General features: G+C 43.0%; 2 long non-coding RNA genes across 4 annotated transcripts; one reads left to right on the plus strand and one right to left on the minus strand.

Annotated features, from left to right (window-relative positions):
* Positions 1-310: 310 nt before the first annotated feature.
* LOC133710756 (uncharacterized) lies at positions 311-17,771 on the plus strand. 3 transcript variants are annotated; one of them, XR_009846843.1, is made up of 8 exons: positions 311-438; positions 714-898; positions 1,209-1,288; positions 16,008-16,120; positions 16,335-16,415; positions 16,523-16,617; positions 17,363-17,439; positions 17,522-17,771. It is a non-coding gene; the product is annotated as an uncharacterized LOC133710756 (long non-coding RNA). The 3 variants fall into 3 exon arrangements; XR_009846844.1 differs by having other exon boundaries at positions 316-438; positions 735-898; XR_009846845.1 differs by having other exon boundaries at positions 338-443.
* Positions 713-16,009, minus strand: LOC133710757 (uncharacterized). Its single transcript, XR_009846846.1, has 2 exons — positions 15,800-16,009; positions 713-1,360 (listed from the first exon to the last, which is right to left on the minus strand). It is a non-coding gene; the product is annotated as an uncharacterized LOC133710757 (long non-coding RNA).
* Positions 17,772-23,211: the final 5,440 nt, after the last annotated feature.

Consider the following 23,211-nt stretch of genomic DNA (forward strand, 5'->3'; position numbering starts at 1 on the left):
AAATGCTGTTGTCTGAAGTTAGATTTTTCTTTTCCCCCTCTCTCGATACAAGCTGAGTTTAATTTAGCTAGGGTTAGATATATGACTTTCAAAGTTTCAAGTTTCAACACCAAAAATCAAAAATTAAACTCTTTCCCTCTCCATTCGACCAAAACACCCAAGCTCCCGCCTCTCTTTCACAAAATCACATCAGCCCTAAGACCTTCTCTCTCTCTCTCTCTCTCTCTCTCTCTCTCTCTCTCTCTCCGAGAACCTCTCTCTGCTGCCTGTTTGATCATACTTTCAGCTCTCTCTCTCCCACCGCAGTGACCGCCAGTCGACCACCACCGCACTTCGATCTCTGCTGCTTCCATCTGCCCTCTGCTACTTCGATTCGCCCTCTGCTGCTTTGGGACTTAGATTCCCGGAGTTTCGAGCAATAGCCAGTTCATCTTTTTGGTGTGGTTTGATTCTTTGGCTTGGATCTGTTGATGTTGTTTTGATTGATTTGGTATTATACGCTTGGATTTATAATTTGGGGCTTGGTTTAATAATAAGTCCCAGGTTCAAATTTGGTTGATTGGTTTTGAATTTCCATCCAAAGAATTATGGGTGCTGCATATGAAGATACTTTGGGTTTATCTATCTGAGTTGTTTTGGGATTTGAATTTGGTTTTGTGGGTGATTGAGCCTTTTTCTTATTTTGACTCAATTTGTGCTTCTAATTTGAACAGTTCACTCATTTGGGATTTCAGGAGAGATAGCTAAGATTTGGGATACAAGAAAGCAATAAATGGGTTTGGTAATGGGCGTTTGTGTTGTTCTGAAGAGGGAGATGCAGGGAATGCCTCTGGAATGTGTAGGCACACACCCACACCCTTTGAATCGATCTGAATGATGCTCTCAACTTCGGTACCGGGTCTGTTTCACTCAACTTCTTAACTCCTTTCAAATCCTTGAATTTCAAGCTTGGGTTCTGTTTTCAATTTGCGATTTTTTATTTTGTTTCTAATTAGTCATCCCCAAATCGAAAAATTAGACTTTGTTGGGACAATATCTTCTCATCTCATTCAGGTAAGATTGTCCATGGGTTTCTCTGAATCGGTTGTTTTCCAAATCTTCTTCATTGTTTGATAAAATTTGGGTTGAGTGTTTGTTCAAGATTGTTTGTAATTTAGCTTTTGATGAATGCGTTTCATTTTCATTTTTGGGGTTTCATTTGAATTTAGGTTTTGGGACATTAGCGTTTACGGCTTGTTGTTTGGTTGCCCAAAAGACCACTGGCACTCTCTTATCTCACCTTTATGAGGTACAATTTTCAAACTATAAACTATTCAATTAAAACTTAAAAACTATAACTCTAGGTGCTGGTCTATAGAACCTGTTTGGCTCCAAAACCAGTTGGCTTGCAAACTGTCTCTTTTGAGCGTGTGCGCAGGCGTGCCAGCACCGTGGGGTGCAGTCGTCGGGGTAGTCCCTTGACCTGACTTCTTCTTCAAGCGTTATGGACGAGGAGAGCACCAACCTCGCCACAAGGTTCTTCTCTAGCCTTCCGGGAAAGGACTTTCTGCCTTACGGATAAGGACTTTGGGTGTGATCTCTTCGCGTCACCGAATCGATACTTAGTATTGTAGACTAAGCAGAGCAATCACTGGGAAGTTTGGAGAAAGCACGGGTTGCGCTAAAGCGTGACTTTAGCTTCGCTGGGTTGCGAGGGCGTTACCCTTGCTTCGCTGGTAGTAACGGTGGCGGTTGCGCTCGCAGTCAGCTCCTGGGGAGACTAGGACTGGAAGTACGGTCGCCGGGTTGATCTGGTGATGCTGACAGTCGGCTCTTGGAGAGATTGGGACTGGCGCGCGGTCACCGGGTTTCAACGAGGTTGAAGGTTTGCTCCGGGGAGGCTTTGTAATCGCTGGGATTGATTGATTTCAGAGAGAGAGGTCTTTAATTCGTCCTTAAAACCTGGTATATATACCTAGGGTTTCGACTGCTCCTTGCCACAGAAGGATTATTGGTTGAAGTTTCCTATTCAATCCTCGCTACCCGACTCCAATAAGGTTTCGTTTTCCTTATGGATCACGGAATGGGTGAAGCTGTAACCCAAACCCGAATAGGCTTATTTTTGGGCCGCAAGTATCGGCCCGCTGTGCTGAATCCACTAAAGGATCTTGCCAAAATTACTTTTGGGCTCAAACATTGCCCCCCAGGCCCCGATGTCAGGCCCACTAAGATGTAACTGATAGAAGGGGGTTAAAACGACATGCCTGGTGATTGAAACGATGTCATTAATGAAGGTAGTGTCTATTCGCTTGGCAAAACGTCTTTTCGTCGCATCGTTTCCCCCACAAAATCTTTTATTTAAATACCGCAGCCAAATAGAGACCTGTCACATCAGAAACCCTTCCAGTCTCCTAAACCCAGAAATCTCTCGCTCCATACCCGCTTTACAGAAACCCAGAACTGGCTCCCCCAAAGAAGGTGATTATCGATCAGGAAGAAGAGCTCACTGAGAATGTCGCTCGCACTTGGGGAGCCAACATCGGTGGCCGTTGTCGTATCCATACCTCTGTCCAGAGGCCTCTGCTTCTCAGGCTTTCAGATCATCACGCCGGACTGGGTCCGACACCGCGAGACTCCATTCCTGCTGACGCTCTCACTCTCTATAGCCTGCCCATTCGTAGACCCACTCAAGTCCTCCGGATGGCCCCTGCGGATTTCAGCAGTTGGGGTGCGCAGAATCATAGAGCAAAAATAGGGCACTGGCCATCCAAAATTAGCGAAGATGAGCTCTCCTGGTATCATGAAGTAAGAGCACGAGATTTGGCTCGCTGGAACGAGGCAGGTATTACCCACACTATTGATTTATGCTTTCGCCTTCCTCGCGGTGGGAATCGCTCACCACTCGCTGCCCTCCTTTGCTTCTGGCATACTACTACCAATACCTTCGACTTCCGATTTGGTCAAATGAGTATAACCTTGTTGGACATCCTCACCATTACTGGATTGCCCATCGATGGTGAGCCCTATCTGCATGGCCAATTCGATTCTGACATCTTCGCATCAACCATGGCCCAAACTGGTCGCAGCGCTCATAGTGGCTCTTACCCGCGGTGGTTGACTTTCTATCGCAAAGAGCGCAATGCTACTGGTGGCATTGCTTTTCTAGAGTATTGGCTCTGTAAATTCATATTCTGTACTTCCTCCTGTAAGCCCACTGGTGCTTGGACTTTTCTAGCGACAGCTCTCTACAATGGCCGCCGCGTGTGATTAGGACAACCAGTGTTGGGTGCCCTCTACCGTACTCTATATCAAGCCACTATGCATCCTTTTGAGACCAGCATTTCTGGCCCATTTTGGATCCTTGATTTCTGGATTCAAACTTATTTTTCATTCTTCCGCCGCGACGATATTCCACTACTACCACTGACTAATGCCCTTCTTGGTCATTGGTTCTGTCGCGATGCGAGGTACACATCTCCCCCCTATTCTGAATGCTTCTCATACTTGTATCTCCTGCACGAAATGCCATACTGTGATTTAATACTCAGTAGGAGATACCCTGCTCCTCTTCAAAACGGATTTCTTCCTGGGGCTCCCAACTATAATGATCGCGCGCGCTTGGCTTTTCGCCGCGCGATCTCTTGTTCAGATATTAGGCTCGCTGTTGATGAACTTAGTTATGAGCTCTATGCCCCCAACCATTTTGCCACCCAGTTTGGTCTTATTCAGCTGGTGCCTTTTCCCCTCTATGATGCCTGGAATTTCTATACCTCTTGGCGACGAATTGGTCCCTCTGATGGGGCTCCGCCAGAGCAAAGCATGCTCGCACTGGTCGACCTCCCAAACTGGGCTAATAATATCGTCCCCGTGGATGGGACCGCTGAAGATTATGATCAATGGTGGAAAGAAGTTTCTGTTAACTGCTGGAAGCAAAGGGACGACGAACTCTTCGCGGCCATCTTCGAAGACTTGAGGTATCCTTATGATGCTGATGCTGAAGCACTCGCTCGCTTTCATGAAGATGAAGAAAGACCTCCACCACCCGAACCGGCTCCGCGACCCGCGCGAGCCCCGCGCTTGGTTCAAGCTGGTATTGTTATTCGTGAGCAACCTCCAGAGGTACTTGCCTTGATATGTTCCTTTGTTTCCTTTATCACCTCCACCTCTATCCCCTAACTCGAAATTTATAGCAGGGACGCGCACCACCTTCAGGCGGTCGCGCAGTGGGTGTTCCTCCGGCCACCGGTCCAGCTGCTAAACAAAAGGCAATACTGATCAGGCCTGAAGTAGAGGACACCTCCTCTGACGATGATAATCCTCAGACTGTAAGGATTCTCGCTTTAGAACCCTCTTTATTTTAGCAGCCTTCTCGACGTCTAATTGACTTTGTTTAAATCTTGACAGATTGCCGCTGCTCTGGCACGCAAACGCAGTCGCGCTGAGCTCAGAACTGATCCATGGGCAGAAGACGAACCAGCCGCTGATCGACTGGTAATGCCTCTCTCTCAGAAACATTGATGCCTTGTCTTGTTATGTATGGTTTATAACGTTTCTCTGCTTCAGGTTCGTCGCAGGCTTTCAAGGCCAACTGGGGAAGGATCCTCTGCTGCCAGCGAGGGTGTATCTGGTACAAACGCCCAAGAGATCGATGGTGGTCCTTCCACTGCGATCAATGCGGCAAACCAAATGCAGTTGGTTGTAATTTCAGAACCAGTTATAGTTGACGGTCCGCTTGAGGTTGAAGACAGGATGTCTCTCCTTCCTACCTTCCGCGAGGAGCCCATTCCCCTTCTGGCATCGACGGTGCCTGACCTGGATCCAATCCTTGGTGAAGCTGCTCTAGCGCCAATGGTAGATTTCCGCGGGCCAGCAGTTAAAGAGGTAACTCTCTTAATCAAAAATATTCATCTTTTACCTTTGGCTTGGTTATTCTGAAAGTACATCTTTTCTTTTTTAGGGTCCAAACGCGGAAGTAGCAGCAGAAGAAATAGCGAACGAGGATCCTGCTGAACCTGTTCCTAATGTGGTTGGCCAAGAACCTGCTCCCCATGCCCCCCAAGTCATTGAAGCTGGGGAACCTGAAGAACTTCATGAACCAGTGCCTGAAGCTATACCTGTCGCGGAACCTCCTGAGGCCCCTGGCGCTGAGCCCCCTACTCCATCCACTTTAGAACGTTTAACTCGCGTGCTCGAAGTGACCCCACCTGGGGTTGTAGATGAAGCCAGAGAAGGTCTTCGTCGCCTCTTGGGTCCCGATATACTGATTCCTGGTGCGGCCGCGAGAGTTTTGGAGTATCTGAGGGTGCTTCTTCGCGAGGGCGCTGTCACTGAAGAACAATTCCAAGAGGTTGATGGACTGCTGCAAGATCTCCCACAAGGGCTTAACGAGAGGGCAGTCGCTAACGCGCAGGCTAGACAGACTGAAACACACTACCAAGCTCTTACTCATCAAACTGACAATGCCGCGGTTTCCTGGGTGATCAGGCTGATCTCAACAGGGATCTGACACTTGAGAGGAACCACCTGAGATCCCAGATTCTTTCTTTTCAAGCCCGCTTGATCGAGGTCACTGCTATGCTTGCCCACGCGGAGCCTCAATTGGAACAACCCCTCGCTGCCTTCGAGACGCTGTCCCAAGAACTGGCCCAAGCCCGTGTGGCAGCCCAACAAGCTGCTCAAGCTGCTGCGGACGCTAACTTTCGACTAGACGAGCTCTTTCTCCGCTTGACCCGAGCTGGCCGGAGACTTTTAGGCCCCTAGTTATTCCATTACTGGGCCCATATTTGTATGAACAATATTATTATTAATATCTAAAATATTTAGCCCAACTTGCTTGGCCCAAATACATGTTCAGATTTTCTGGCAGATTAGCGTTCAATCCACCTTTATTGCTGTTGAAACTGTTTGAAAAGATATTCTCGAAACAAAGCGGTTATCTCCTTGAAAATTGCCCCGCTTCCCACGCGCTTTCAATCATCTTCATTTCCGAGATCTTTGCATTCAATTCCATCGATACTCTTATTGATGGCGTTGAACGTACTTCAACTGCCCCTCTTAGAGTCGAGACCACTGAAACTGGTCCTATAAATACCTGTGCTTGTGAGAAGAAAAACTCAAGCGAATATGGCTTTCCCAGTAATAGTGTCACAAACCCTACTTCTCTTTCTTCTGTTTCTGAAATCTTCTCCTCACGATCTCAACCTCAAACCCAAATCCTTAGGTCTTATGGCTTAATCTCAATACCTGGGTAGGTCTCATGGCCTAATCTCAGGTCCATCCGCATGTCTTTGGTCTCTGGAAATCCGGATAGGAATCTCCGGTTTCAGTTAGGCTGAAGAACACGCGGCGCTCCTAACACGGCGGAAAGAGATTCTGAGTGATCCCTCTCCTCAGATTTCTCGCGTGAAGCAGGCGGGAGAAGAGCGGGCGGCCACTCGAGGCCGAGCGTTCTTCTTTCGTAGCCTACCTCTAGGGACAGACTGTCTGACTTATGTTTTTCCCCTAGAGGTAGATGTGGTTGTGAGTTGCGCTCTCCTGCAGACCATCTCCATCCCGGAGGGTAATGGATTACTTCCTTCCCTCCATCTTCAGTACAAATGAGAGCAGCTGCAACTCAGATCAGATAAGACATGTGGGTGAAGAGAGGGAGAGGAAGAGTACTCTTGATCATAGCACCGCCCCCTTGTCGCCGCAAGACTCAAGACTTCAGCAACTCTTATGATTTGTGGGCCACTTTTGGCCTTGTAACCTGCAAAATGTAATAGTTTCGATTTGTACTGCTTCTGGCCGCAAAGCCACTTTATGAATGAAAGTTTCCGAGTATTATTGCAAAAGAAACTGTTATAAAATAAGGCCTCATGCATAGGCCATTACATATATATATATTCTTAACACATCTTGTCAAGAAATTTGAAAATAAAATTGCTACAAAAAGTATTGCTACAATATACAGCCTCTGTGAAGGCCTGAATATATAGGATGTTGCCCCCCTAGGGTTCGTAGGTGAAGGGAAGACAGGATGCGAAGGCCACAAGAAAGGCCTGAGCAGGAATGCATGTTGGGAACTGACGAAGACTATGGTTGCCCCCCTGTCTGAGAAGGGGAATCTGGAGGGTCTTCGAACTCCCAAACACTAGGGTAATATTTCTTCAGGAATCGTCCGTTGATGGGGTTGCGATGGATGTCACCGTCCAAATCTTTGAGGTGAAAGGCCCCGCGCTCCAGAATGCGGTGAACAACAAAGGGTCCTTCCCATCGCGGGGTCCATTTACCGCGACCTGTCAACTTCTCACCAAAGGGAAGAACAGCCTTCCAAACAAGGTCACCTTCTTTGTAACTACTGCCATGCGTCCTCTTGTCATAGGCGTGAGCAACATGCTGTTTTTCCATTACCAAATTATCTAAAGCTGTTAAGCGCTGCTCGCTGAGGTCCTCATGCTCTTGCCACATCGCTTGGACATAGTCTTCGCCTATCAAGTGATGCTGATCTTGGACTCGCAAGGATTGAACGTTGAGTTCCAAGGGTAAAACTGCGTCGTGACCAAACATGAGTGCATAGGGTGTTGTAGCAGTGGGATTCCTCTTGGAAGTGCGATAAGCCCATAACGTCTCAAACAGCGTGTTGTGCCACTGGCGAGGGTTTTCAACAAGCATCTTCTTGAGAAGGGTGATAATAATCTTGTTACTGGCTTCCGCTTGACCGTTGGACTGAGCATAATACGGAGTGCTGTGGATGAACTAGATGCCCAACTCGTTGACAAGTGTCTCTACCTCACCGCCCATGAACGCTGCCCCCCTGTCGGAAACGAGCACTTCAGGAATACCGAACCTGCAGATGATGTGCTGGAAAATGAATTGGCGAATGGTGGCACCAGAAGCCTCTTTCAAAGGTGCAGCTTCGACCCATTTGGTGAAGAAGTCTGTGGCCACAATGATGAACTTGTGTTGAAGGGAAGAATGGGGGTGAATCATCCCAATCAAGTCCAATGCCCAACCGCGCGCAGGCCAAGGCTTAATAATAGGCTGCATGGGAATGTTGGGGATGTGCTGCACTGGACCATGTGCCTGGCAATCTTGGCATCCTTTTGCGAACGTGATACAATCCTTCAAAATGCCAGGCCAATAGTAGCCATGTCTCCTGATAAGCCAACGCATCTTAGGACCCGCTTGATGGGCGCCACATACTCCTGTATGGGCCTCGCGCATTAGCCGTTTTGCTTCGCTGCCATAGACACATCTGAAGTCCATGCCATCTTCTCCACGTCGTCGCAGCTCATCGCCCCTAAGGAAGTAGTTCAAGGCAAGAAAACGAACCTTCCTGTCTGTCGTAAGGTCTGGATGCTTGAGGTAAGCGATCAACGGAATTCGCCAATCGACGTCAATAGGTTCTAGGACAGCGACGACCGGATCGTCGGGCGGGTCTTGCCGCGCAAGCCATGAAGGCAGCGTGCGGCGCTCAACTTTCAGTATGCGCTCGCGAACCCCATATTTCAGTGTAATACCTGTAGCCAATTGAGCAAGTTCATTGGCCGCAAAATTGCGCTCACGGGGTATGTATTCCAAATCAGCGTCATCAAACTGATCCAAAAGCTCAATGGCGCGAGTGAGATATGGCACGAGCAAATAGCTTACACACCTGTATTTTTCCTGGAGCTGATTTATCACGAGCAGAGAGTCACCGCGTATCTGAACGTCCCTTACCCCCAATTCCAGTAAGACTTCCAGGCCAATAATAAGGGCCTCATACTCTGCCTGGTTATTAGTGCATTTAAACTCCAATTGGAAAGAATAGGAGAAACGATCGCCCGCTGGGTTTTCCAGAACAATTCCGGCTCCTGCTAATGTTTCTGTTCTTGATCCATCGAAGAATAATACCCAGGGTTGCAGTGAGACAGTGGCTTGATACCATATTGCATACTCTGGGATGTGCGCCAAATCTGGTCGAGTTGCGGTGGTGATTGCTATCTCTAATTCCTTGACTGGGGGAATATCCAACATAGGGTGATGTGCCAAAAAATCTGCAATAGCTTGTCCCTTCACTGCTTTCTGTGGAACATATTGTAGCGAAAATTCGGATATAGCTAATACCCATTTGCCAATGCGGCCTCTTAGAATAGGGTGCGACAACATGTACTTAACCAGGTCGGTTTGAGCGATGATGCTTGTAGTAAAGGATAACATGTAATGTCGCAACTTGCAAGCGGAGAAGTACAATGTGAGACACAATTTTTCCATAGGAGTGTACCTTGTCTCGCAATCTGTAAGTGTCCTACTGAGGTAAAAAATGGCATGCTCGACACCTTCTTCATCATCTTGGGCAAGTAAGCTACCGATAGAGGCTTCAGCCGCTGAAATATATAGCTTTAATGGAAATCCAGCTCGCGGGGGAACCAGCACTGGTGGACTCGCTAAATAGGCCTTGATTTTGTCGAAAGCCTCCTGATGCTGAGATTCCCATACAAACTCATTCTGTCCTTGCAACTTCAGCAATGGAGAAAAGGGCTGGATCTTACCTGCAGAGTTAGAAATAAAACGTCGTAGGAAGTTGATTTTACCCAGCAGGCGTTGTAGCTCCTTCTTAGTTTGTGGAGGGGACGCGTTGATGACCGCGCTCGCTTTATCCTCAGGGACCTCAATTCCCCTCTGATGTACAATGAAGCCCAGGAAATCTCCCGCTTGAACGCCGAACACGCACTTGGCGGGGTTCATCTTCAGCTTATGTTGGCGCATTCGCTCGAAGACTTTCCTGAGATCTATGATGTGGTTCCCTTTCTCTTTTGATTTAACCACGACGTCATCGATGTAAACCTCTAAAATTTTCCCAAGGATATCGTGGAAGATCAGGTTCATGGCTCGATGATAAGTGGCCCCAGCATTCTTCAACCCAAAAGGCATAACCACATACTCGAAAACACCCGCGAATCCAGGACATTGGAATGCAGTTTTATGTCTGTCCTCCTCCGCGACCGGAATTTGGTGATACCCTGCGGTGCCATCCATAAAGGACAATAATTCATGTCCTGCTACGGCGTCTACCAACATATCCGCTACCGGCATGGGGTAAACATCTTTAGGCGTAGCGATATTGAGGTCCCTGTAATCCACGCAGACCCTCATCTTACCATTCTTCTTGCCAACTAGCACTATATTGGATAGCCATTGATTGTATTTGGCCACTCTGATAATGCCTGACTTATGCATTTTTTCAACTTCCTCTTTGACAAGGACTTGGGTTTCCGCATTCATTCTTCGCGGTTCTTGTTTCACAGGCCTCTTGTCAGGGAGTGTTGGTAGCTGATGGCAAACCAAATCCGGTGACAGGCCGGGCATATCTTCATATTTCTCTGCAAAGTAATCTTTGAATTCCAGTAACAGCTCAATAAGCCTCTGTTTTTTGCTAGGCTCTAAGTAAGCACTGATAGCCACTTCCATAGGCTCTTCTGTCGTTCCAAGATTGACCTTTTCAGTAGGGTCTCTGACCTTAGGGGGCGTGTCGTCCAGCGCTGCCGGAGCGAGCTGAATTTCTACCTCCTCTTCCTGTTCCTGATCAGAGAACTCTTCATTGACGGTTTCTAAAGTTGCGACTCGATCATAGGCCTCTTTCTCCACTAAGTACGAAGATAATCTTTCATACAGCGAGTGGAGGGCCTCTATCCCTTCCTCTGGAAGGTCGTAATCCATTAATCGTTTAATGGTTTGGGCACAGCGTGGCCAGGCCTGTCCAAGCCTTCCTTTACGAGCGTGAGCCCCCACTGTGCCAAATCAGAGGCCGTCACCCCTGTGGGGCGGCCCTTGTTATCGATGCCACTGACTTGCAATGGAGTAATAGGCTCCAAGTAGTACCTGGCATCTACATAATTCGCGGAAACTGGAAATGGACGAGGATCAGCTTTGATCACCTCAGCCTTATCTGTCTCCCTGTTCCACATAATGAGTTCCTGATGGAGAGTTGATGGAACACAATAACTCCGGTGGACCAATCCCTGCCCAGAATAGCGCTATAGGCTGCATAACAGTCAGTTACAAAGAAAGCATAAACTCCCCCTGCAGGGCCAACCTTGATGCGCAAGAAAAGTAATCCCAAGGTCTTCGTCACAGTCCCTGCGAAGTTCTTGAGTGTAAGGGATGTAGACTGGATTTTCTCTTTCTTTATCCCGAGCAAATGCATGGTCCTGGTAGTGATGACGTTCACAGCCGCTCCGGTATCAACCATAATCTTGCTAACTTTGGTGCCGCCAATCTCCGCTGTGATGTACAAAGGTCGCATGTGCTGAACCATAGCGGGTGTAGGCCTGGTGAAGCTCATGAAGAATTCTTTGCTGTTAGCATCTTCCGTTTCAAGAAAGACAGCCTCCTCTACAGGTGCTGTGATCGCTGATGTAATCTGCAAAGGTGGGGCGCTATTTTCCTCAGTTTCTACACAATCCTGCGCGGCGACTGGTAGTGCATACCTCGCGGGGAGTACGTAAACCATGTTGCAAGATGTATCGGTCACAACTGTTTCATCCATGTCCTCTTGCGGGTTCAGCTTGGTTCTTTGACAGGGATGTCAGTATTGAATTGCTTAACCATTCGCTCTACCAATGATTCCTCCGTAAGGCCTTTTACCTCACATTGCTCATGCCCCAGTATCCCGGTGGCTCGCTCAGGCGAGTTGGACTTTAGGTCGCTTGCGGTAGTCACCTCAGGGGCAACAACGACACTCTGGACCTTTTTAGGTTTCCACTGTAACGTATCGGTAATCTTGTCCTTGCCCCCCAGTCTCTCAAAAACTGAGGATTTGGCCTCTGAGTCGTCGCGAAACAACTTGCGCCTGACATGTGGTCGCCTAGTCGGTGAACTCTCCTTTCGAGCTGGCGGAGGTCTCCTCTCGTCTGTGATCCTGCAAAAAACACTGGGCTTTGATGCCCCTTTTGCTGAGCTCGCTTGCTTTTGGAAGCTGCGGGGAGTTACTAACGGTTTAGCAGCTAATATCTCCATCTCTTTCTGATACTGCTCAGGTGATTTGACCAGCTGCGAAGGTTTGATCAGACCCTGGTCCAGAGCCTCTAGCGCGCGTTTGGCTTCTCCAAATCGGCGCTGCAGTTTTCTCTTCTTGGAAGGACTTATCTCCACTGCCTTCCCCTTTTCCCTTGTGTACCACTTACCTTCCTTAATAGTGGCGGCAGAAGCAGGAGGTATGTAGGGCTTGGTCAAGATGTTTTTACTCTTGATCATAGCCTTCTCTTCTGATTTCTGATCAACCGCGGCCGCTTGCAACTTCTGGAAGAGATTGGAATCCTTTGGGGATGGTGGTGATTCCAGTTTCTCTTTTTCTCTTGGGCTGGAAGGTTGATAATTCCGCGATGGCGACGACCATTTGATGGGTGGGAGAGAACCAAAACGAAATGTCTGCTCGACCGCCTCGTGTGACAATTGAATGCCACACTCTTTCTTGCATCGCGAGCATAAGACCACAGATGAGGCTTGACCTACTGTCTCAAACTTCCTTTTTACAGGAGGCTCATCCTTGTCAGGTTGGTCTCCTTTCCCCTTTTCATTCAAATCCAGGGTTGGTTTCCTCCGGCTCTGCTTAGTCCAGTTCACGTCGACCATGTTGACCCCTGTGTCAGGAAAAGGGTTCAGGTCTACGAGCGCTGCCGCTGTTACTGGAGCCTCCACCTGCAAACTACCATTATTAAGCCATACCTGAATCTGGTCTTTGAGTTTCACACAGTCTGCTGTATTATGATTCCACAGGTTGTGAAATTTGCAGTACTTCTTCCCTTTTAACTGGTCTGGACGAGGAAACGGTCCAAAGTCGGTCTTTACCATCTTCGCGTTGATCATCTCATCTAGGATTTCATGTGCCTTATTGGCATCATATGTATACGCCGCGAATTCCGGCTTGGTGAAGGCCATTGATTTAAGCTTGACAAGTTCCTTGGAAATTTTCAACTGTTTCAAGGCTGGATTCTTTCTCCCTGTCAGCTCATAAGCAGCGATGTCATTATCCTCCTCTTCATCATCGTCCTGGCTCAACTCTTCACTGTGATGGTGATAGTAGGGGTCATAAGTAGCCGGCTGGTAGCTCAGGGCCGCTACGGTGCGATGTTTTCCTGGTACATATGTCCCCTTGGAGGCATTCTTCCTTGCATCAGTTTCTCTGAGGAGATGCTCGAAACTGCCCACCTCCGTGATGAGTTCTCCCATTGACTGGATCATGCTGCCATGCTGCTTCTTTCGCTGTCGAGGCTCTAAACCCTTGATTGCCAACTTGATCAACTCTTTCTCCGGCAGGATCACGTTCAGTTTGGCCTTCTGAATCTGGAAGCGTTGAAGGTATGCAACGGCGGATTCAGTGGGCTGCTGAGCCATCTGGGTGAGAGAAGCCAAATCAACTTCAGGCTCAATGGCTCCAAAAGTTTCTCGAAAGAGTTTTTCCATTGCGGGCCAATCTGCCACTGTTCCTAGTCGGAGTTTGGAAAACCACCTGAAGGCCTCTCCCGAAAAAGAGGTGCCAAAGATCCTGCACTTGAGGATGTCATCATTCTGGTACTGGCCGCATTGCACTCTGAACCTGGCCAGATGAGTGACTGCATTCTCGGTGTCTTCCCCTGAAAAAGTAGAAAATATGATGTTTTTATATCCCCTGGGAAATGGCGCGAGCATTATATGCGGCGGGAAAGGTCCCTCATAGACCCCATCCATTTGGGCTCTCCGGTTAGCCAGCCTAATCATCTCCTAGACCTCCTCGCGTCTAACATATTCTGGGCCTGGAGGAGGGGGAGGTATTGCCATAGTGTGGCGAGCAGCCTGTATGGGTATTGCTTGGTTCACAATTGCTGCCCCTTCTCCTATCTGGACAACGCGAGTTGAAGCGGGCTGTTGAAGAGTCACTGCCGGCATAGGCATCTCTTTTGCCAAAGCTGTTATCTTGACAGGATTACCAGCTTGGTCAATCCCGTAATAACTTCCTGGCAACTCTTGATATATGTTTTCCGCTCCGTCGCTGTCGTATTGAACGAACACGATGGAGTCGGACGGAGCTGTGCCACCTTTTGATGTCTGCTGCTTCTGTCTGGTGGTCTGCCCGCCTGATGAAGTAGCCTTTTCTTTGCTACCGCCAATAACCAGCGCTTGTTCTTTATTTTTCTATGGCGTAGCAGCAGCTGTTGTGGAAGGTGTAGTGGTGTTGCTGCTAACTTTCTCTCGCTGATTCGGCGGCACGTACTTGCCTGAACCAGACGGTTGACCAAGGGAACCATGGATAACGTTAGGATCACCTAACGTCTTATTCAACACTTCTCTAGCTTGGTTCAACTCGGCTCTTTGCATGGCCACCTCAGTTGCGAGATTCTCTCCATCTTTACGAAGACTTGCCATATCGGACGCTGCCTGCTTCGTATGGTTCTCAATAATCTTTATCAATCCTTGGTGGCTCCGGTTCTGGTCCTCTGCAATACCTGTAGCATGAGCCCTTAACGCATTCTCTGTTTGTGAGATTTGTTCTGTAGTCTCCACTGACTGTCGGGAAAGACGTTCGTTTATTTCACGTATAATCTTGTTTGTCCTCGCGTTTTCCCTTTCAAAATCAGCGGCGATCCACCTGCTATGATTCTTGACGTTTTCCCTCATGATCGCGAGTGCGACCTCGGTGGTCGCTCCCTCTGGAATAGGCTTCGCAATGAAAACCTCTATTCCTCCACTCCCCACTGTGTTGGAGATAGTGGTAGTGACAGGCTCATTGACCTGAGTAGCAGTAGTAGTTTGACCCTCAGCAGCGGTCTGGTGATTCTCTCCTTGTTCCGTTGACATATTGGAGGATTCGGAATGGAGAAAGAATCTTTGAATAACTTGTTCTTCAGAAAGACCACGACACTCCGCACGAGGATGCGGTGTGTAACTGGAGGTCTTATGCTTTGAGCAGTTAGCGTAGCCCTTTTGGTAAGGGTTTTCGCTTGACTTCCCAATGGCTAACGTTCACGAGAAGACACTAGTTGGTCCCACGGGGCGTGCCAAAATGTTTGGCTCCAAAACCAGTTGGCTTGCAAACTGTCTCTTTTGAGCGTGTGCGCAGGCGTGCCAGCACCGTGGGGTGCAGTCGTCGGGGTAGTCCCTTGACCTGACTTCTTCTTCAAGCGTTATGGACGAGGAGAGCACCAACCTCGCCACAAGGTTCTTCTCTAGCCTTCCGGGAAAGGACTTTCTGCCTTACGGATAAGGACTTTGGGTGTGATCTCTTCGCGTCACCGAATCGATACTTAGTATTGTAGACTAAGCAGAGCAATCACTGGGAAGTTTGGAGAAAGCACGGGTTGCGCTAAAGCGTGACTTTAGCTTCGCTGGGTTGCGAGGGCGTTACCCTTGCTTCGCTGGTAGTAACGGTGGCGGTTGCGCTCGCAGTCGGCTCCTGGGGAGACTAGGACTGGAAGTACGGTCGCCGGGTTGATCTGGTGATGCTGACAGTCGGCTCTTGGAGAGATTGGGACTGGCGCGCGGTCACCGGGTTTCAACGAGGTTGAAGGTTTGCTCCGGGGAGGCTTTGTAATCGCTGGGATTGATTGATTTCAGAGAGAGAGGTCTTTAATTCGTCCTTGAAACCTGGTATATATACCTAGGGTTTCGACTGCTCCTTGCCACAGAAGGATTATTGGTTGAAGTTTCCTATTCAATCCTCGCTACCCGACTCCAATAAGGTTTCGTTTTCCTTATGGATCACGGAATGGGTGAAGCTGTAACCCAAACCCGAATAGGCTTATTTTTGGGCCGCAGGTATCGGCCCGCTGTGCTGAATCCACTAAAGGATCTTGCCAAAATTACTTTTGGGCTCAAACAGAACCAACCCTTTGCTCTTTCATTTAATATTTGCAAACTGTGTTCATAATACAGTGAATGAATTGGCTTGAAATCAAGTGGCCTTAATCATTTGCTCTTCTCTTATTTATCCTAAAGTGGCCTAAATTACTTGAAATGAAGATTAGGTAGACTAGGTTTGCTTTCCATTTAGTCGAATCCTGAGATTAACTTGCATCATTTGAATTATATAGTTCTGCAATCCCTTGACCAAGCTGCTCGAAAGGATCTCATTCCAATAAAGTTGGGAGTGAAGGCAGCTAAGTTTGCCAAGCAAATAGTTAACACTCAGATGAAATCATTTAAGGTAATCTCTGGCATTGTTTGCTTTTTACTAACTGTTATGTCAGAATGTACTTCTAGATGAATTCCTTTCAGGTACAGTATGGAAGTTGTTTGTAGGTTTGGGACTTTGGATGTTTAATTTTCTACTTGTCTCCATTATCAAAAACGAAATATTTAGTTGTAGGTAATTATCTACTTTAATATTAGTGAACATTAATTATGTCATCTCTCTGCAGTGTATGGAATATTTGCAGATTAGAGTAATCCCTACTTGACTCTTGATCCAAAATATAAAGCTTGTTTCTCTGAGTGGAAAGGTACATATATAAATCCTTATCTTTCAAGACTGAAATGCTTGAAATATGTTTTAAAATGTGGCTTTATGCTACTTTTTTCTTTAACCATTTAATTTCCTGTCTAGTAGATCTATTAGGTCCATCATGGAATTTAAGACACAAGTCCATAATCACAAGGTGAATCTCATATGGAACAACTCCAAGTTGGAGACCAGTGGAGCGGGTCAGCTATTTGCCTAGTTTATTAACTTTGGATTTGTTTTGGATACTCTTTTGATCTAGTGAAACCAAATGATGAAACAAGTATCATAATTTGTTAATGAAACTAATTTTAGTGTTGTATCTCCATTGTGATTTGTGTAAATAAAAAGGATAATTGATTTCTGAATTTAATTACAAATTAATTTTTTTTTTTAAAAGTAGAAAAAAATTAATGGCGTTTGAAACCTTTTCATGACGTTTTTCAAATGTCATTAAAAGTGTTCTGTGTAGTAGTGAGAGAAAGAAAGGATTTTAGCAATTCCTAAAGAGTTCTTTTTGAAGAGAAAAGGGCTTTATGGTTTTTACGTTATTCCTATATGAATTCAAATGAGTTTTCTTTATCTACTGGACTTGCTGACAAGTGGTCTTTAATTTCAGCCTTCTTCTCTTTTGGTTATTTATATCAAAGTGACTTATTCAAGTTGATAAATAATTGACATCTTCAGCTGCAATGTTATATTTGAGTAGTGTTTCCTTGTCAATTTATATTACTTTGGATATCTGGTTTTCTTTCACAAGTGCAGCAGCAACTGTTGAGCTTTAACCTCAATTTGTAGTTATTTTTCTGATGCTAAAAAGTAATTAAAAGCATGCTTTCTGTCTTTCACTTTCTGGTGCATGCTGGGTTAGAAACTTAGTTATAAAAATTGTTTTGTCGTACCTACTGAGCTTGTGAAGCTCATTCCCTATACTCTTGTTGTTTTCAGGTAGTCCATGAGTGGACATTTAAGTGATATTCTGGAGCTTTCTTGAGTGGACGATTGCTTGGTTTTACTTTGTGTTGGTGCTTTGGTTGTGCTTTGTTTATTGATCAGTTACTTCATAAGTTCAATCGGACTTTTGTCTGATCCATTTTTCTTGTGCAGTATCGTGCCAATGAGTTGTTAGTACTGACAGATAAGCAAATAGTTGCCAAGGTGACATCTTACCTGTCAAAGGGCATCAAGGACTTCGAGAATGCTGCTGAGATAAATAAGGACAAGTTTTATGTTTTCCGGCTTTATGTATTTATATGCACTTAGGGAATGTTAATTCCTATGTAAATGTTGAGATGAATATTGCTGATGGAATGAAATGATTTTTGGAATCAAGGATGTGTTGTTCAATTGTACATAATGTATGTCTTCTCTTATATCTCAGACAATTCAAAAGCAACAGCAAACCATTGTCTAACAAATGAACATGAAGAAAAAAGAAAGAAAAATCTGTTGTCTGAATCATCTATCTACAATACTTATTAAACATATTCAATTGTCTAACAAGATGTAACACAACAAAAAAATAATATGTTCTGTTGTCTGATGAAATGATACACAATGGCTTTAATAGTTTTGATGTTGTCTTGTTCAAAGTCAGTCAATAGTATTCAATTACTTTGTTGATCTACAAGCTTCCTTCAGACAACAGTTTTTTTACAAATCAATGTTCTCTAAATGTTCATTACACGTCAACATTCTTCCAGGGTCTGTCAACTGAAATGACTTTGCACAAGAGTTAAGGTACCAATTGCTGTTGTTCTTCGTGGTATTCAGACAACAGACAGTTTAGTAGTCGCTGTTGTAGTAAATTTTATCAGATGACAGTTTTCTGGTATTGTCTAATTCATATATCAGACGGCATTGAGATAGACAACAGCAGACTCTATACTCAGACGACAGTGAAAAACTGTCGTCTGATTGAAAAATTGGTGTAGTGTTTGTGTTCAAACTAAATCGAAACACCTTTTTTTCAAAGAGAACTAACTGTTGATTACTAAGGGATCTTAACACATTGTCATGCCCTTTAAAGAATTGTTATTAATGAATATGTTTATTGAACATATTTTTAATAGAACACTTAGCAAACTCTCTTTTTTTTAATAGAACACTTAGCAAACTCTCTTAACACTAGAGAGATCGGTAGAGCCCATCGCTGGGGTTCTTGGAAGCATTGTATGAATCTTGGCCGGAGGCATTGGGTTTTCCTTACCCTCTGGTTACATGGGGATTGATGATGGTAGGGTTCTACTCCATCGTTTGGTCCAAGGTTTTTGTTTGGTTATCTTGCTTGCAGGCGGTTGGTTGTTGATGACAGTCCCGCCTTGATTCTCTTAGATGTTTTAGGGTAGTTTTTGGCTGAACTTCATGATCTTTTTAAAAGGTTGAATTGCTTAGGTAATGACTTTTTTAACAGCCCTGCTAAGGTGAGTTGTTATGTATAATTTCGTTAATCAATACTATGAGTTGACATGTAAAAAAAAAAAAAATTATTTTAATAGAGAAAAAAAATTTGCAAGAATAAATTAGTACTGTTGTCACTCACTCACTCTCCATGCTTCCTTCCATAATGTTAAGCTAGTTTTTTCATCTACTGATTCCTTCAACGCAGCGTCATGTTGAATATAGGCCTAACACAAATCACAAACATTAATTACTTTGGTTTGGTGACAAATACAATTAACTAAAGTGAGGACATAACTAGAGATACTATGATAATTATCTTGTTTCATATATCAAATAATCCATCTGAATTTTGAGTTGGGGATAGTTCTTGTAATTAAGAAAGAAAAGATATGCAAATGCCCGAATGTGGTAGCTCATGAAAGCTTCCCTCAAAGTATTGTGGGCAGCGATTCTTCAATGCATAAATAAAAATAAATAAATGTGAATTGAAGTAGAAAATCTTATAAGGTTCGACACAAGTATTCATACAAATCATATGATGAGGGAAATATGATTGAGCTGTAAAATGTCATTCATTAGTAGAATATAACAGAATATTGGTGTGCCCAACATAAATCAATATATATAAACCTAGGGACTAAATACTAGTTACTCTTTGTAATTTGCTCCAAAAACAGTTCAGTCTCTCACTTTTAAAATTAGCAAACTACACATAAGCCCTTGACAAAAGATGAATTCACAAATACATCCATACAAGTTAATTTAGAGTTTATAAGGACAATATTTTATACATAATTAAGGACAAGTTGTTATTTTGTTGCCATGTGCATGTCAATAAGACATTTATAATTCTAACATTAATTCATGCATGGATAACTAAATATTAATTATTTTCTTTAAGAGTTTTTCTATTGGAACCTCCAAATTTACTCACTTGACCTCTATGCTTTTTACACCTCTTATCAAATTTTCAAATACTAAATTTACTCACTAAACTTCCTCAAATAACCTTACTCATATAATTTGTAAACAAATTATTATCTTTAAAATAAAAAAATGTTGTCATTTCAATGATTTAATCATTCTATAAATCTTAACTAAATATGCATTTCTTAATCAAACTTGAGTTTCAAAAATTAATGTCTAATCAATAAGAAAATGCTATGAACTATTAGTTTTTTTTTTAATTTTTTTTTTCTATTTTAGCTGTGCAAAAAAAAAAATCATTTGTTTCTATTCTCAAAAAAAAAAAATCATTCGTTTTTTAATGTTTATTTTTTTTTCTGTATTTTTTGTACCACATGATTAATTATTTAAATACTTTTTTTTTCCAAATATAATGGATTGATTTAGATTTAGGTCATAAATCATAAGAGGATTTATTTTGTTTTCCCTCACCAATATGTGTTCAACATATATATCATATATTTCTATGTCACATGATCTTAATCATATTTTTAATTTTTATTAAATATATATGAATGCTTTAAGAGGAGTTTTAAATATACACCCCTATTTTCTTAATACACACCACATACTCAATACACCACATATTTAATTTTTCATTCTAATATTAGACTAAATACACAACCCAAATGACCTAAAATACCCTTAATCTCTAAAACCATGAAATATCCTATTATTTGACTGTATTAAGATTATTATTTAATATGAGTATTATATATTAGTATATTGAGATTTCATAATTTTCTTTTACATATTTTCTTCTATTTTTTGCTGGAAATACTCATATTAAATCTCAATATAATTAGAATGTTTGCATATGAGTATCAAACATAGAAGAAAATACTAATATAAGATTATTATTTAAAAATATAAGATTTCGAACATTTGCAAGTCCTTCAAAATTTAAACTTTCAATATTGTCTGCAAAATTTACACTTTCATGCACTACATGTTCAGTATGTTTATGCAAGATGAAAACTAAAAACTAATAGGAAAAAAAAAAACCAAATGCTTTGCTTTCTTACTCTACTCACTCTCACAACTTACTGGCTACAACCTCCAAAACGATGGTGGATCTCAATGAGATAGCTCTTGAGATCACGTTGAATTGTATTCAATACAAGATGAAGAATACATATCTCAACTGAAGATTGTTGAACGAGGTCTTCAAATTCATGTCCATAGTCGAAATTCAGGTGATGAAGTGCGGAGAAGAAAGATGTATATTTAGAAAAAGAGATATAGAAATGCGCGATTCAATTTTTTTTTTGGACTAAATACTATTTAGTCCTTGAGCTTTTGACCATAAAATATTTCAGTCCCTGACCTTCTAATTTCACACGTTTAGTCCCTGTACTTCAAAATTTTAGACCAATAGGTCCTTGCTGTCTAAAAGTTGCGGCGAAATGTCTATTATGCCCTCAGTTTTTTTTTTTTGAATTAATTAATTATTATTTTTTTTTTTGGAAAAGGAATTTTTTTTCCCTTTCTTTCTTTCTGTTTATTTGTTTCTGTTTTTTTCCTTTCTTTCTTTCTGTTTGAAAAAAAAAAATAATTAAAATAAAGAAAAAAGAATAAATAAAAAAAAGATAAAGGAATAAATTTATTTAAAAAAAAAGAACTGAGGGCATAATAGACATTTCGCCGCGACTTTTAGACGGCAAGGACCTATTGGTCTGAAATTTTGAAGTACAGGGACTAAACGTGTGAAATTAGAAGGTCAGGGACTGAAGTGTTTTATGGTCAAAAGCTCAAGGACTAAACAGTATTTAGTCCTTTTTTCTTCTTCTAATACATAGATGTGTATTTTGGTCATTTAATTTACTTATAAAATCTAATTTGAAATATAAAATATTAGGGATGTGTATTAAGTAGTTAGGGGTGTGAATTTAAAATTTCTCATGCTTTAATGAGTATGTAGTGAAATTGGAAAATGAAAATAGATAAGGAAAATAATAAGGAATACAATCTAATATTATTGAATTGGAAAGTCTACATAAAATAAATATAATATTTTTTTGGTATAATTATTGTCCTTAATAGTCATTTTATAGTAGGTTATATATGTCATTTAATAATTCATAATAGAGTGAGGTCAAGTGAGCAGATTTGGAGGTCCCAATAGAAACTCTCTTTCTTTAATTCAAACTCTTTTTTGTTCAAATCCTACTACTGGACTCACTACACTCATATTCGTCCAGTTTTGCTACTACACTTGTACCCGTGTTCTGCTACAGCACTCGTCATCGTCTAATCATGCTACTGCACTTACTACGCTCATACTCGTCTAGTTATGCTATTGCGCTCGTACTGATCTTGTTCTGCTACTGCATTCATACTCATCCAGTTCTGCTACTGCGCTCGTATTCCTCAATTCTGCAACTGCACTTGTACTCCTCCAGTTGTGCTACTGCTTGAAGATTAAGACAATATTGAAGGTTAGTTCTGCTACTGCACTCGTACTCCTCTAGTTATGCTACTGCACTCGTACTCCTCCAATTCTGCTACTGCACTCGTACTTCTCCAGTTCTACTACTACTTGAAGATTAGGACAATATTGAAGGTTGGTTCTGCTTCTGCACTCGTACTCCTCCAGTTCTGCTACTGCTTTAGAGTAGTAACAGTAGCAGAACTGGTAGAAGTTACTACCAGCTCTACCGTTCAACTCAAACAAGTCGTAACTCGGACCTTGGTCATCAAACCTCCACAACTCACTGATTCCGGACGAGTCCGATTGTGAGCCCCATAAATTTATTTTTCGAGCTAATTAAGTTGAAATTGTTTGCAAATTAATTTATGATCTCATTATTTCTTAAGTGCTCAAGAATATTTTTCAAAAGTTTTCACAAGTTGAAATTCTTGATTTAAGAGTTTGATAATAAAGCATGCAATAGGAAGAGTTCGCTGAAATTTTCAAGGAATTTTTCAGATACCCGAGCTAATTTTTATGAATTTTGGAAGTTTTGGTATTGAAGAAATTATTTAAGAAAATAAAAAAAGTCATAACCTTTTGACAATCATCACAGTAATTTTAACGAAAAATTGTATTAATTCGTAATTACGCATGAAATCTCAGAGATTGAAGTATTCTCCTTGGGTAGTATTCTCCTTGGGTCTAGGCTTTGTGTACTTATTTGTATAAATCTAATATGAGATGGGTTTTCTGTTTTTTTAAATTTGGTCTGTTACTTATATGTAATTTTTTATTTCTAAATTCACCACATTACTCCTGTTTCTCCCAATTTCTCACCCCATAGGTCCAAAATGTCTATTATATCTCTCACTTCCTCTCTTTAAAAAAAAAAAAAAAAAGTATCTCCCTTTTTTTTATTTTTCTACTTACTTCTTCTTCCTCTTCCATCTCTCTCTCTCTCTCTCTCTCTCTCTCTCTCTCCTTCTTCCATGGAGACATTCATCGACCCTAACCC

The sequence above is a fragment of the Rosa rugosa genome, chromosome 5 (assembly GCF_958449725.1).
Source record: "Rosa rugosa chromosome 5, drRosRugo1.1, whole genome shotgun sequence".
Lineage (NCBI taxonomy): Eukaryota > Viridiplantae > Streptophyta > Magnoliopsida > Rosales > Rosaceae > Rosa > Rosa rugosa.